Below are 17,031 nucleotides of genomic sequence, written 5' to 3'. Positions count from 1 at the left end.
TTAGTCACTCAGTAGCCACCTTGGTTATCAGATTGACTCTAGCAGTATCACAGGGCTTTCGCATAAAACACATACAAAGAACCCCTAAAACTCAACAGTAAATAAATAACTCAACTTAAAGATGAACAAAAGATCTAAATAAACATCTCACCAAAGAAGATACTCAGTTGGCAAACAAGCATGTGAAAATATACTCAAATCATTAGGGAATTACAAATTAAAATAATGAGATGCCACTATACATGTTAAAATGGCTTAAAAAAAACTGCTATTGAAGACGTGGTGAAACAGGAACTCTCATTCATTACTGGTATAAACACAGAATGGGACAGCCACTTTGGAGGACAGTTTGGCAGCTTCTTTCCAAACAAAACATTGATTGCTATTGTTTGTCAGATGGTATGGTAAACCACAGCATTTAGCAATTATGTTCCATACCTACCTGATTTGAAACGTTATGTCCACACACAAGTGTTGAAAGTAAATATTCACTTTAGCAAATATTAAAGTAACCAAGATGACCTTCAATAGATAAACTGTAGTAATCCATACAAAGCAATATCATTCAGAGAGGAAAAGCAAAAATAATGAGCTATCAAGACAGACACAGACATGGATGAATCTTAAATGCATAATGCTAAGTGAAAGAGGTCAGCCTGCAAATGATACTTACTCTGTCATTCCATTTGCATGACATTCTAGAAGGGGCAAAACTACTTGGATATTAGACAGATCAGTGGCTGCCAGGGATTTAAGTCGGCGGGGTGCTGAAGAAGTGGAGCACAGGATTTTTTTAAGGTGGTTAGACTATTCTGTGCTATACTACAATGGTGGATACATAACATGGTGCATTTCTCAAAACTCATAGAACTTTCTAGGAGACAGAGTGAAACTTAATATATGAAACTAAAAAAGAAATAATTTAGGGAGTCAGTGGATCCCATGAAGAAAAGTATATAAATAAATATGTACTTGGAAATACCAATGATTACCTCTCAGTTATGAAATGACATGGGCTTTTTAAAGAAAGTTATTTCATTTATACCAAAATGGTAGGGGTGATTAAAATCCCATATCTTGCTCAAGGTATTTCTTGGCTTCTATAACTTTCACCACTCAAAACCCAGACTTGTGGAGACTTTCCCAACCCCATGAATGTTCAAGTATAATACCTTTTACACCTGCCTCAGCAAGAAGACCAAGGGACTCAGACTGAGATTCCATAATCGCAGCCACTGTACACTCCATTCAATTCTGCCCACATCTTCAAAAATGACAAACCAGGAAGTGGTCCCTTAACTACCAAGTAAGTTCTTACTCGATTTCCAGCTTGCATCTGCTGTGTAAGAGCAAACAGCTGGTGCCAAGGTCACCTGCGCTGTCCTTGGTGCTGGGCTGCTGGGTGTCTCCCTGCTCTGGTCTGTCCTGACTGCTCAGCAGCTTTTGACAAAGAGGATCCTCACTTGATACTAAATGTCCTCTTAACTAACAGTGTATATGACTCGCTTAATTTTTCTTTTGTTTTACTCTTACCTTTCAAATATTGATGCAGATTTAGGGGTTGGAATGCTAGAATACACTCCCACTAAACTGAGGGTTCTGTAGCTATAAAATCACTCATCACATCTTCAAGAATAAAAGCTCTTTTCCGTGATTCAGGCATTTGTGTGTGTGTGTATGTGTGTGTATGTGGAAATAAAATGTATCTTATTGCTGCAACTACATCCTCCTTATTTTATTTGTTTGTTCTGTTATGAAATAATTATTAATGCTACCATCAGGGTTTCCATCAATACACTTTAAAAAAGAAGACATGAAGGAACAAATATCATTTTTTTGAAATGTGAAAAGGACAGTCTAATCAATATTCCATACTTGATATCATATTGGCTACCTTTTAACAAGTTTTCATCCCTTTGTTTCCAAAGATTTGGGGGACAGAAGGGTTTAATACAATGGATGTCCTTAGGGTAGATATTATAAACTGGTAATTCACTGTAGACTCTTTCTGGTCTTTATACATGCTTTCTCCAGCCATTCATTGTCTTTAAACAATTTAAATTTCTAACCATTAAATTCTTGGAGATTTGATATAAAAATTCAAATTTCTGGCTTATTCTTTTTAAAAAAGAGGTTTATCTACAAATATTGTATTCACATTCTCCAAAGCAGCAATAGACTGGTACTGAGAAGAAGCTGCTCCTTCTGATAAACTAAGCACACTTCAGTTTGCCTTAGGCTCTACTAGTGTCTTTTGTTCCTTTTTGTGGAAGGTGAATGATAGTTACTACTTATGATTAAACTTGCATTCCATACCCGATCTGCTTAACATATTTAAAAGCTCTGCTTGGCTCCAAGGGCATTTGTGTTTACTATTGAGATCTATATGCATTTTCAGACTTGTAGGACAGAAACGGGCAGTGTACGAAATCTATACCATTTGCTATGTCCTGTGTCTCTGTGTTTCAGCCTTAAATCCAAAATTTGGATAGGATAGAAACGTGCTCAACTTTCTACTTTCATTCAAAATGAGGAATGTGTGATACAATGGTGGGTCAACATCTAAATTACCATTTTGTTTCTTTCTGCTGTGAAACATTCAGTGAATCTAGGAATCTTCCTTTACTTTTTATTCAGAAAGAAAAATTAGACAGTAGTAGAAAGAGCACTAGACTTACACAGTTAGAAAACTTGGTATTGTATTTTAATCTGATATTCGCTAGCTGAGTACCTTTGGGCAAGCCACTAAACTCTTATGAACATGGACTAAAATCATCTATAAATTGGATATAATATCTCCTTTTTCTCTTTCACAAGATTGTTTTAAAGCTAAAGTATGATTAGGAGCATACAAATATCTTAGAAAGCATGAAACTCTTAATGTTAAGGGGTTGTCCTTAAATGAAAAATAGACTCTCAAATGTTAGTAAATAAAATTAAAAAACCACAATGACATATCACCTCATAGCTGTCAGAATGGCTATCATCGATAAAGGAACAAACAACAAGCATTGGTGAGGATGTGGAGAAAAGGAAACTCTCATGTACTGTCCACGGGAGTACAGACTGGAGCAACCACCATGGAAAACAGTATGGAGTTTCCCCCCGCCAAAATTAAAAATCAAACTGCTTTATGACATAGCAGTTTCACTTATGAGAATATATCTGAAGAAACTCAAAACAGTAATTAAAAATAATTAACCCTTATGTTCATTGCATCGTTATTTACAGTAACCAAGATTTGTAAGTAGCCGAAGTGCCCATTTGTAGATGAATGGGTAAAACAGCTGTGGTACATTTACACAATGGAATACTACTCAGCCATAAAAAAAGAAAATCTTACCTTTTGTGACAGCATGGATGGACCTGAAGAGTAGCATGCTAAGTGAAATAAACCAGTCAGAGAAAGACAAATACCATGTGCTTTCCCTTATATGTGGAATATAATGACTAGAATAAACAAACAAAATAGAAACAGACTCATAGATATAGAGAACAGACTGATGGTTGTCAGAGAGTATGGAAGTGAGGGGGCTGGGTGAAGGCATGAAACAAAAAAAGAACTTACAGACACAGGCAACAGTATGCTTATTACCAGAGGAAAAGTGGGGTTGGGGGAAGTAGAAGAGGGTATAGGGGGAATAAATGGTGATGGAAGGAGACTTGAACTTCACTTTGGGTGGTAAACACACAGTACAATATACAAATAATGCATTGTATAATTGAACATTTGAAGTCTATACAATTCTATTAACCAATGTCACCACAATAAATTCAATTAAATTGAAAAAGAAAAGGAATTCAAGTATTTGCATAATTTTATATTCTTATGACTACCTGTGTTAGAATAACACACACCCTCACCCACAAGGATATATACAGCCCCACTTTCAGACCCTGTGCACATGTTTCTTACATAGTTAAAGGCACTTAGCAGATGTGGTTAAGTTAGAGATGATGGCACTATTCTGGACCCCTATTGTGCTGGCACACATGACCCAAGGACTGCAAGAGGTCTCGTAGAAGTCAGAAAAAGCAGGGAAACTGATCCTCACTCAGAGCTACTGGAAGTAACACAATTCTGTGTATATCTTGACTTAGGGACTTTTGACCTCCAGAAGTGCGATATTATAAATATGTTAAGCCTCTAAGTTTATGGTTATTTGTTAAAGCAGCAAGAGGAAACTAATACATCTTCACAGCATTTAGAATCTAAACATTAAAAATGAAAGGGATCATGTCATAAGCAATATCATCTTTCCTATGTTATTTGGCAATTTGATTACCGTTATAGTAATCCTAGTCCCTGATGCCTTGGGTGCATTTGCTTCAGTATACTTATTCTTTCCCTGATTGTTCTACTCCAATTTTCATAATCAACATCTTATGCCTGGCATTGTTTCTCCTCTCCGTTATCTTATGCAACACTTCTCTTCTTGTTTTATCCAAACACTGCCTCAAATCATGCTTCTTGTTTTGCCAGAGTGAAATCAGAGTAGTTACCTCAGAAAGCCTTTGGGTTTTTCTTATTCTTTGTGGTTTGTGTTACTCCTTGTATGTATTGTCATACAAGCATGTATTGTCATACTTCTGTTTTATTTGGCTGTGATTGTTCATTAGTTTGTCAGCACCAAATGTTATTTGTCTTAAATCCTGAGCTCATACAAAGTACTACATATGAAGTTCAACCTTTTATTGTACAAACTACACATGTTGTAACCCTCACATGCAATTCTGGTGTTTTCAGTTCACCAGTCCTCGTATATTGTACCTAGGCAATTTCATCCATACCCATGTCCATTTGTGTGGGTGAATTACAAGTTGAAGCATCTAGTTTTCTAGTCTTGACTGGCTTTTCTCCTGTAACTGAGAATACAGACATGATAAACATACACGTTTCCAACCTCAAGATGTATGAAAATTTGTTATAATTTGATGCACAAAGACAAGAAAAAGTGTAGAGGATAGGCAACTAAGTCAGTGTGTGTTAAGAATATTTTCAAAATGAAGTGATACTTGAAATGATCTTTAAAGACACACATGAGATATAGTTAACCCAGTCAAATCAAGAGAAAGGACCTCCAGCAAGAAAAGACAGCCAGAGGAAGAGGGAGAGGGAGGAAGGAAGGAAGAGGGATGGGTGTGGAGAGAAAGAGAGAGAGGGAGAGAAGACAGAAAGACAAGACAAGAAAAAAGACAGAAAGAGAAGGAAATTAAGGATGGTCCCCAGCTTGCTGAACTGAGCACTGTCTGTGGCTATCCCACTCAGTTAACACACTGTAACACAAAGACACAAAAATATATACACAGAAGGGCAATGCTTGTGGAGAACACTTAAATCTGCATGTTTAAAATCTTTGTGGAAGAGCAAACAGTTGGAAACAAAGAGCCAGAGCTCAGTAGGAGGACCTAGTGTCGAGAGCTAGAGACACAGTAGTGACATTTATCCATACAAGGTGACGTAGAGATGTGGATAAGGTTGCCTAGGCAGAATGTGTAATGACAGAAGGGAAGAGAGCTGAAAAAGTCTGGAGAATACACATTCCAGGGAGAGATAGAGGAGAAACTGCACATGGAAGAGGAGGAGAATGAATGACTAGAGAGTTGGAATAGAACAGCGGAGATGTGTATCAGGGGAGCTAAGGTAGAAAATGGTATGCATGCATGTATGTATTTGTAGAGTGTGTTTGTTAAAGCTGGGACAGTGAAACAGAGGAAGAGCTTAGGATGAAAGAAGCAACAGGAAAGTGTGGGCAGGGTTGTTTTGGCTCTCAAGAAATGTTTTAGAAAAAAAGTAAGCCACTCTAGGGTGTTTGAATTCATTGAGAAGTAAAAGTTGCAGTAACAGAAGTGAGCCAATGGGGAGCCGCTGTTAGCTCACTAGAAAGTCAGAGAAAAGGGGGCCTTGGAGATAGGCTCAGAGGGTTAGCCCAGGACGAGCTGCCTCTGCCTGTTTCTACTCTGGTTGTAGGTCTCTTGGGGCCCCTTAGAGCTAAGGAGAGAAAAGTGAACAAGCACATCTGAGAGGGAAGAAAGGCATGGGCATGCTCCCGAGAGATCCAGAAGATGGTTTTGGTAAGGGAGTTGTCAACGGTGTCAGATATTGCAGAAAATTAAATTGAATTGAACCAGCCTTTCTATTTCAGGGGCTACTTCCAAGGAACCAGTTTTGGGAAGAGTTTCCACAGTTGGGGAAACCACGTCAGTGATCCCTGCATGAAGAAAAGATCTCTAAGACACAAAAAGAAGTAAAGCCAAAGACCAGGTACAACACAAAGTTTCCAAAAGCCAAGGGAAGAATAAAAACATTACCAGGTCCAGAGGGGCCAATAGAGTGTACAAAAATGCAGTTACTGAATCAGGAGGAAAGTACTGGACTGGGAAACAGGATAGGGTGGAAGGGCCAGCATCATATAGACTGAAGAGTGGTCCTTAGCTTCCCTGACCAGGATGCCACTTGTAAGAACTGGGCAATTCCTGTTATAGTTGCTCGCGCTGTGTATGAAAAATGAAGAAGAATCAACTACAACTAAAAACCAATATATTTTCAGGCAGTATCACTGTGTAAAAGGCATGGTACAGCTAGAGAAGGATGCATAATCTAGAAAGTGTTGTTTTTCTTCAATAGAAGTGATCAGAACATGGAAAAAGGACAGGTAGCTGTTCTAGGAGGCAGAAAATACAGATGATGGAACAAGAGATCTAAACAGGCAGGAGGACGGAAGCCAGAAGAGAGAAGGAAAGTTTAGCCATATTTGGCTCCTGGGGCTTTTGATATGGGGAAAGAGAGAAAAGGAGAAACTTTAATTCCTTCTGTTTTGTTCATAATAATGATGAAATTAAGTAAAATTTAAAAGCATAGTATGAAAGCCTGGTTGTGTCATGTAGAGAAGTCTAAGCACAATACACTTATATCTGTAGATAGAGGGCAACACATTTTCCAAAAAAGTCTAAGTTCATTTATATGAGTGTTCAACAGTTTATTTTTAAAAACAGCATTGAAAAAGTAAATTGAATAATAAAGTAACACCTGAATCTATTAATTATATTCTTATTTATTGTACTGCAATTTACTTATTTATTTGATTGGGGGAAATAACTCCTCTTTTCACAGGCAGAATTTATTCCTTTGTTTTCACTAAATTCTTTCAAACTATTGCTCATAGTAGGCGCTAGCCATTTTATATGCTACATAATTGAATTAACTTGTTAGTTAATATATTTGAAGTGTATTTCAACAACTATAATTCAAATAGGCTTTAGAAAACACCTGTATCTGATTAGGCATCTAAGCAAGGTATCTCTATAAATATAATCACATTTTAATATGTGAAAGAATAAACCATTCATCCATTAATATATTAAATATCTATATCATGCTCCGTGCATCTGGGCTCTAAAAGACCACTTTCTTATTCTTGTAACAAGAACAGACTATGAATCTTTTTTCAACATATATGAAGACCTAGGTTGAAAATAAATACCATACCTGCCAAAGTATTCCCAGATCTTCACATCCATACATTTAAATAGGCACCCAGTTTGAACAATTGCAAGAAAACACATGAGAGAACACAGAAAATACCCAGAGAAAACTACAGGGCTAAATTAAATTGTCTTTGATAGTAAGATACTGAGAAGTATCCCTGCAGAAGGAGAGGCAGAGCTGCAGCAGTTGGTGGCAACTGAATAACATGTCATGTGAACGGGTCCGCCATGGGCCAGTGCCTGCCTCCCAACCTGAGGAATTTTTCATAGTCTACTTCAGCAAAAGCGTAGGTCACAGACAACGCAAAACAATAAAAAACGCCAATGCCAAAGAGATTCATGTTTGGATTTAGAGTGCTTTTCCCCTAGTACATATATGTAAAAACACTAATGATTGACTTGGAACTTGTTCCTTTTTCCCTCAGAATTTGAGGCTGGAGCCACATCTTCACCAACCCATTCACAATCTCTGTTATCATCCTTCTGTTTTCCACATTCTTGTAGATTTCACAGCAGTTCTGTCTCTGGCAGGGTGTCTTAAAAACCTTCTGCAAATGAAGCTGGTAACAGCAAGCCAGTCAAATCCCCAGGTTCACACCTGGGTTTTCATCTTGTTCTAAGTAACTGATGCTCTGGATTGCATTTTACCTGTCAGAGCTGAGTCATTATTGCAGCCTCCCTCCCGCCACATCTCCCACCTGGACAGCCTCCTAACCCTTCTAGAGTCAGGGGCTGCTTTGAACTCAGGTCTCCTAGAGGCTCAAGTTTGATGGAAATCCCTTCGTCTGTGTTCCTACCTTCAGTTCTATGATGTAAAGCACATTCTTGCCTTGTCGCCTCTTTGCCTGTTGCTAACTTTTGAATCTGTGTGCTTCTGGTTGTTTGGGATATCCCTGAGCTTAGTGCTCAACCTTCCAGATGTTTTCTACTGTCTGCTTTGACTTAGATTCATTTACACATATAAAAAAAATCTATAGAAGCTTTTACATGAAAAACTACAGACCATAAAAGCACAAATTTTCAAGAAAAATATGCAGTAAAAAGGTATCAAAAAGTAAAGATGATTGGGTATCTGAAAGTCTGGATTTCTTTCTTTTTTTTTTTTTTTTAAATTTCACAGTGGCGGCGGTTCAGTTCTGTGCATGTTTTCATTTTCTTTCCGGGCCTGACATTGACTATATTTCCAGGCTCCTGTGCAGGAAGATGTGACCTTGTCCCTGAGTTCTGGGCAATAAAATAGAAGCAAAAGTGGTATTCCCTACTTCCAGGCCTGGCCCATAGAAGCTCCCTGCAGTAAGCTGCGTTGTCTTCTCCCTCTGCCTGCCAACTGAGGCGGCTCCAGGGCCGCAGAGGAGGGCAGAGCCACCGCGTGGAAGGACTGAGCTCATGAAGGACTTTATGGAGCAGGGTCACTTCCTCACCACATTGCATTGGAATATAAGCAAGAATTAATATTTTCTTGTCTTAAGCCCTGAGTTTTCAGGTTTTATCTGTTACATCTGGAGTTGCTGACCATAACCTTTATGTTATATCTAACTGCCTTCTTTGTTTCTGGGGTTTCAATCATAGAATTTGAACCAATCTGTTTGCCCCTGTCCTCACTGATGGAACCCCAGTTATGCTGCTACATCTGCTATTTTTCTTCATCTGTTCATTACTACCTTCATTTAAATGAAAAACAAAAGCAAAAATTAAAAAAAATCCTTTTAAACTATTTGCCTATATAATTTTCTCTCTTACTTCTTCCCACATATCTCTCCTTCCCAGATCACCAAGACTGATTTATGTATACTAATTTTTGGCTAGTATTCCCATGGTCTCTCATAATTTACTATGATCTGCCACTTTCAAGATGGCTGACCTTGGGAAAGCAGTTTAACCTTTTCAAGACTTAAGTTCTCTACATAGAGATAATAATATCTTATCTCAGAAGTATGTTGTCAAAACTAAATGAATATCAGTAACTTCAATAAAAAAATCATGATGCTAAATTGTATGCCTCATATTTTAATGTACGCATCAACTGGATATTGATAGATCTTTATTTTGAAAAACTTGAACTTTGGCAAAATGTAGGCATTCCATATAAACTCCCTCTCTTTTTTTCTTATCCCCTACTCTCTATTATTAGCTCTGTTTGGGGGACAAATGACTTTATATGCTCATGCAAAGTGCTATTTTCTGTGCACATTAATTTTTCATCCATCCATCCATCCATCCATCCATCCATCCATCCATCCATCCATCCAATAGTCATTGAACACTCATCATAGCTAGAGTTAAGGGAGACAGGAAGGATGCCATAGCCAATGAAAAAAGCTGAAAAAGCTGGTGTGAGAGTAAGTGGCTGTGGGCCCTGAGGGTAGGAGAAAGCTGAAAAGGAGGACCACAGAGCAAGTCTTTAGCTGGATCTTACAGAATATTGCCACTGAAAGCAGAAGGAGCAGAAATCCAGGGTATGTCATTCATACTTATAACTCCTTTCCCCTGCTCTGGAATAAAAATGTCATAAGAAATTATTTTGTAAATGTGGCCATTATGTTTTACTTCTGATGATATTGAAGTTCTTTCCTGTTCCCTGAGGACACAGGTGAAGATGGAAGGCAGACAGTGGTCTGGGTAGGTTGGAGATGCCAGCCCGAAATTTAACATTTTCTGTAGGCAATCTCTTCATAGGTAATTGAAACTAGGCTCTTTGAAATGCTAGTGATCTAATAATTTTCTTATGAATTAAAAAATAGGCACATGCCTTTCCTTTCTTCTTTATAAAGTAGCTTTTTAAACATCTTCCAGTGTTGGAAGTATTTCTAGCTTAAATATTTCAGAACTTTGAAAATTAAAAGGTTTAGTATTTAGGGCAAAGGGTTCCTGCCCTGTTTCACATAACCAGGGCTGAACCTTTAACATCCTGACATTTCCTGGCCCAGGAACAAATGCTGCCACATTTTACAGCCACACGGAGAGTGAGGTAAACCCTGGCAGCAGAGGCACTGACGTCTTTCTCTACGTTATTCACAACCCTCACGTCCCACGTGTGCTGATTCCTACCTGACAACTCTTCTCTGCCACATTCAATTGCTCTTGTTAATTGCATCGATTTAAAAGGAGCAGTTATGGTTTCTGCTTGCCTTTAAGGTAGGCACGAGGATTGATGTATTTCCTTCACTTCCATTCCCTGAAGTTGATGGCATTTTCAATAAGTAATCTTATTTTATGATTATCTACTTGCATTATAAATGTGTTTGAATGTACAGGCATAGGTACCTGGCTGTATTTGTGGTATAATATACCTGCTTATATAAACACACATATGCACATAAATACATACATACAATTCAATGTACAATACATTATACTTGTGTGTCTTTATAAATTTATATAGTCATAGGCACATTGCTGGTGCATATTCAAATTTACATATACATATGTGAACATTTTATCTATATATTTTTTATACATGCAAAAGTCATATTTGATCAGGACTAACTTCAGTCCATGTTTTGGTGCTTAAAGCAGGGTGACTTGGCAAACTGGGTCAAGTAACTTAAACTTCCCAGTCCACAGACTCTTCAGGAATATTAAGGGTTAAATGAGATCATGATCCCAGGGCTTGACTTAGTGTGAACTTGGAATACAGCAAAAGATGAATGCTTCTTCCTACCAGTTGATAGTGTTTTTGAATGTGCATGCATATCCATTCTCTAAGCAGCAGCAACTAGTTCCCTTCCTATCTGAAATTTCTGATTAAGTAATGGTTAATCCAGAACTTTTTTCCTTTTTAATTTTTGTTAAAAATGTTCCCAGAGCAATGGACTCTACTGGTTATCTAAGTTTAATCAAATGATCAACATGCTAAATTTCTAAATATATTGAAATTATGAATTACTTGTATAAAAACTAATAAATTACGATATTTTTCAGTCAAACCATGAGTAGGATCTTGATAAAGCAGGGGGTGCTTATTTGGTTCTAGAACAGTAGTGTGTATGCATAGACATGTACATGCACACAAAACATACATATATGCATACAACACAATTATATACAATGACAAGTGCAAGAGCAATCTATAAAGCCAGAAAATAAAAATTAAATGCATGATAGAGAAATTACAATATTTTCACAGAGACTGCTTGGAAGGAGGGAGGGGTATGGAATTTCAAACAATAACTCTTTTTCATGTCTTTGCATCACAGTACTTAAATATGCAATATTGGCCAACTCAGTATATCTAAGTCTTGCTTTTATCAAATATAAACTCAGAATACTAAAATCTCTTACATTTCTAACTCACTGGGTTATCTTGGGATAAATGTTTAACCTCTCTGAGCCCCAGTTTTCTCATATGTTAAATAATATAAAGATTTACATACAATGTAGGGTCATTGTGAAGACTGAGATAAATCATATCAACATGTTTTATAAACTACAAAGAGCTATATAAACTTATATAGCTAGTAAAAATGACAGGGGTGTTACCATATGAATTCTTATACACTGAATAACTAACAGAATAGCTGCTTTAACATTCCATCTATAACACCATTTTATGTACATGTGAGCATATTTTTTGAAATGTGATCAGCAAATCAAAGACTTACCATCATTCTAATCTTTAACTACCTAACTTAAAAGTTCTATACAAGTTATTTTAGACAAAAAGTTAACTTCTACTACATAGGAAAATGTATACTTTGAGGCTATCATAATAAATATTAATAAAAATTTCATATATATGTATTTGTATTTGTGCATTTATGTAAATGAATTTGTCTATCCTTAAGTACTAGATTAATGTGGGAAATCTTTGAGATAACAAACATGTTTTCCTGTAAATCTGCCTAACCCTATTATTAATAATGAAATCTACCCATTCAGCCATTTTTTTTTTTTTTGAAAAATACCCAAGGGTGCCTGCCCTTGGCTCTCAGATATGTAATCTGGGAGTAAAACTGCAGTTCTCTTAGAAGTACTGTTTTTACATGTTATCAACAAGACCATGGTTGATTCTTTGTACATAACCCCAAAATTATTCCAGAATGTATCCTTATTCTATATGTATCCGTATCCTTATCTATATGTATCCATATGTATGCTTTATACTAAGGCAGAGTGTACAGTGGCTAAAGTTTTAGACTTACATGGTGATTGACTCTTTCAAAAAAATACATCGAATACATATCATACAAAACTTTTTTTACTGGGAATTGAGGAAATATGTAGAGTAAAATTAGAACTAGTCCCTGTCTTTATAAAGCTTGCAGTTAGCCTGGCGGCGGTGGGGATGGGGGTAAACTGGTGGCGTTAGAGGGCAGGGGGACGGGTGGAGTGCTCCTGGCACTAAAATAATTGACAAATCCATCTAAAATTAAAGCTGTGATACAGGCTAGGAAGAAAAGAAAAGAGAGCTATTTAAGTAGTAAAAATCAACTGGATTTGGTGAGAGATTTTAATTGAGAATGGATAAAAGAAATAAGGGTATAAAATATGACTCCCAATACTCTGTTTTCAGCAACTGGATAGAAAACAATGTCTGAGAGAGTAAGTACTAAAAGGGGACCAGGTCTGAGGTTCAGTGTGGAAGTGGGTGATTTTCTGATTCAGACATGTTGATTTTAGGTGTAGTGAAACATCCAAGAGACACTGTCAAGTAAGCAGCTTTCCGTATGAGTCTAGCATTTAGGAGAGAGCTCAGGGAAGGTGATCTGCACTTGGGAGTCATCAGAATGAAGGAATTAATCAAAGCTTGGGCATGGATAAAATTGCTAGGAACAGTATAAATGAAGAAATAAAGAAGATTAATAATTTTTTTTAAAACTGTAATACAGTTATATGAAATTATGTTAGTTGAAATGCATTTGCTTGTAAGTACTGTAGCTGCATCAACAGCAACAAACTAATGCAGGTATTAATGAAATTGAGAGGAATAAAGAGAATAATTAGACTACTACATTTGGTAATATAAATATTATCCACTTGATAATATTTATCCAACTAATTTTGTTATTAACTTTTAACGAATATGTTTTCAGAGTTGGTGATTTTGATGGCATTGAGATTGAATGTGTTGGTTTGTTAAAATCATCCTGAATAGCACTGAAAACTGCTGATATTAATTTTTTCATAATTTGGACATTAACTATTCAATAATACTCATAAAGTCACATTTACCCATGCAAACATGCATACTTACATAATTCAGGGATTAAGATTTCAAAGAGATCATTTAATGATAGGGCATGGAGTTTAATAATTTTTTTCATTATTTGTAACTCAAGACATTGCCGGAGTTAATTGTGTTTTATATATCATCTTAGTTACAAAATCATTGAAACTTTTATTGAACAATAAATATTTCAGGTTAGATAGAGTTCAGGAAATATTGAAGTATTTTGAAATTGGTTTTTTAATTAATTTGTTTGAGGAAACTTTTATATGGGCAAATGAATACAATATAGAAAGGTGTGCTCACTAGAAATATCCTTTTGTCCTCCTAAAGGAAATGGCTTAATGGTGATAAAGGACCACCATAAAAAATTAGTGTATAAATATCTACCATCATCTTATAAACCATACAGTAAATTAGAGGGTGGATATATTAGTGATTGATACCAAATGTTGTTACGTTGACCCTTTTCAATCTTCATTCATCAGAAATGGTGTTAAAATGATAATGTGTGGGATGGGTCCAAGCACAGATGAACATGTTCCCTTTGTTTCCAAGAGCCTTGAGTTTGGTAAAGGACATGCTGCTGGCAAACTCACAAGTCTCACTGCATGCAAAGAGCAAAGAGCACAACCAGTATATATACCCCTGTTACCTCTGTATCTGGCACACACAAACTTTTGTTGGAATTGCTTAGCTAAGAGTGTCAATGGCTCTTGATTGGGAATGACCCCAACTTTCTGTATTTCAAACCCCATATGGCAAGGGTTGGGGCCCCTCTACTGCAGCAGGAAGTGAGGTGCACGCAGCCACACTGCCACACTGCCCATGTTAGCTGTGCAGTGGATCCACCAGCCATGGGGGACTAACACATTGCTGGTGGCTAGATCTTGTGTACTCTCTCTGTTTTTGTTATAAGCAAACACAGCACCTTGCAGTGTGCTCACTGACTCTGAATACAAGACTTCCTTCAGCCAGTAGAATGAGGCAGATATAACAGTGTACCAGTGTCTCTCCTTCTCTTTCACTTCTGCCATCACCATGAGAAAAGCATGCTCAGAACTGTTGGTCACAGGAGAAGGACAATAATCACCTAGAGCAGAACTGTCCCCATCAAGGTGCCCCAAGCAAGCTCAGCCTGAAACAGTTTCCAGCAGACTTGCTGATGATTGACAGAGGACAGACAAGACCAGCAGAAACACTCAGCTGAGTTATGGAGAGGCATCTGCATTATCTTTGAGTAAAAGTATAGGTGCCAACCCTTAATAGGGAGGAAGGGACCATGTCTGTAGGCTCAGAGGGTTCAGAGGAGTCTGGAGTTTCAACATTTATCTCCACTCATGTTCTGGATCCCATTCTCTTCCACACGAGTCCCTGACCTTGGCAAAAACTTCAACCATCTATGGGACTCATCTATGGGCCTTACAATTAGATTTAACCTTTGATTGTTAATACTTCCAGATTTTTGTTAATTTTTATTCCAGAGTGATAGGGTTTAGCAATGTTTGTTCAATTCCATTTTCATCATCATTGCTATTTCTCCTACTTATCTCAAATATTTGGTACATGGTACCGGCTGTACATTTGCTTCAACCAGGACAGCCATCCTAGTTCACTACTGCTGAGATTTTTAACAATTGCGATGCAATCTTGTGCCCACTGTCAGCCAGGCAGCAAATAATTCAGCTCCAAAATATCATCCTAGTGTCTGCTTTCTTGGGCCACTCCTATGACCAGCTGGTGCAGGGTGGGTTCTCAAGCAGATTCTGAGACAGTGATGAAAGTGGACGAGGTTTATCAGAATGTGCTCTTGGTATCAGGGGAGGGGAAGGGACAGAGAAGAAGTAGGACTGGATAGAAGGAGAAGGTGACCTATGACCCGGGCCCAGTGGAGGCCCAAGCTAACCCAAATGGGATATTGACAGTCGAGTGACTCTTCGGAGTTGTGCCACGTTGTCCTTTCAATGACCACTTATTGAATTCCATCCAAGTTGGGGGAAGTGGGTCTCTTCAGCTAAGGCAACCATGGTAGGGGGCTGAAAGCTGAGGGCTTTCTGTGGGCAGCACTGTCAGCACCTGTGGAAGAAAATTCTTCATCCCTGAAGCGAGGTCTCGGCTGTGCATCACAGAGTCCGCCATCACATAACCACATCTATGTAAATTGTGGCTGCAGCAAAATGAAGACAGCTGTCAAACGTGAAAATTTTCTACCTGTTTATTTACAACTATTCTGAGATATTCCAGTTGAAGGGACTGTTTCATGGTAATACATTTCTTGAGTTGGTTCCTTTCATATCCATAAGCATCAACAGTACTTTTTTGTTTTTGACTGGCTCTCTTTCTAGTATAAGAAGTTATACGAAAACATGATTCCTCATTTAAAAAAGAAATCTCTGCCAACATGTACCAGAGCTCTTTAATGTTTATTAAATGGTTATTGACTGGGCAACACCATAATGTCTATTTGTTATTTTTATAGATTAGTTTACTTTCTACAAAAATGTATTATGTTAAAAGATAATGACCACACTGTAGGTATTCTAATACTATTATTTTCTCTCCACCACTTCATTTGCATACCTGAAGTTCTAAAATTTCTCATAGCAATTCAGGGGGAAACATTCACAGTAAATGGTTTGGGTTTTTTTTTTTTTTTTACACAGCTTAAATTAGACTTTCTGAAAGATTCCATCAAATGTGAGATTAAATTACTTTTAGATTATATTTATCCAAAATGTTTCTTGTATTTTATTCCAGTTAATTTCTAGGAGATTGAGACTGCACTCTTCAGTGCCTCTCATATGTACTCATGGCTCTTACTTTGAATCTAAGTATCATGTTCCTGGCCTATTTCTGATCTCCATGTAAATTCAGTTTTTTCTAAAATAAGATTTCACATTACCATTAATACCTGTAGATTTCAAAACTTTTACATTAGATTTAGAAATCACCTTTAGTGCTCAATAACATTTTCAGCAAGAAAAGCTGCATTGCACCTCTTTTTCCTTCAGTGTGTATGATTATCTTACTTATAGTTCACTTTCTTAGCAATGGAAAAACTTTTCTACTCCTCGGTTGGATAGTAGCCAGTAGTTAGAAACTATCAAAATACAGCAGAAAATGTATTCTTTTTCCACCTTCCAGTTCTTTTAAAAATTAATGTGCCTTTAGAAATTACTCTAGAGATGTTTATAGAAAATTGTTAGTTTTGGGGAAAATATGCCAGGTGCACATTTGGTTGCATACTAGTAAGTTGGCGGTAGTTTTGCATTCCACAGTTTTATTGCACTATGGGAAAACCATTGTCTCAATCCAAAGAATGCCCTGCCCAGAGCCCCAAACCTGTCACAAGGATTGATTGTATGAAATCTGTAAAA

This window comes from Pteronotus mesoamericanus, unplaced genomic scaffold (genome assembly GCF_021234165.1).
Source record: "Pteronotus mesoamericanus isolate MK-2021 breed Mesoamerican mustached bat unplaced genomic scaffold, CSHL_Meso_final scaffold_651, whole genome shotgun sequence".
Taxonomy (NCBI): domain Eukaryota; kingdom Metazoa; phylum Chordata; class Mammalia; order Chiroptera; family Mormoopidae; genus Pteronotus; species Pteronotus mesoamericanus.
Note: the sequence above shows the minus strand (reverse complement) of the source record.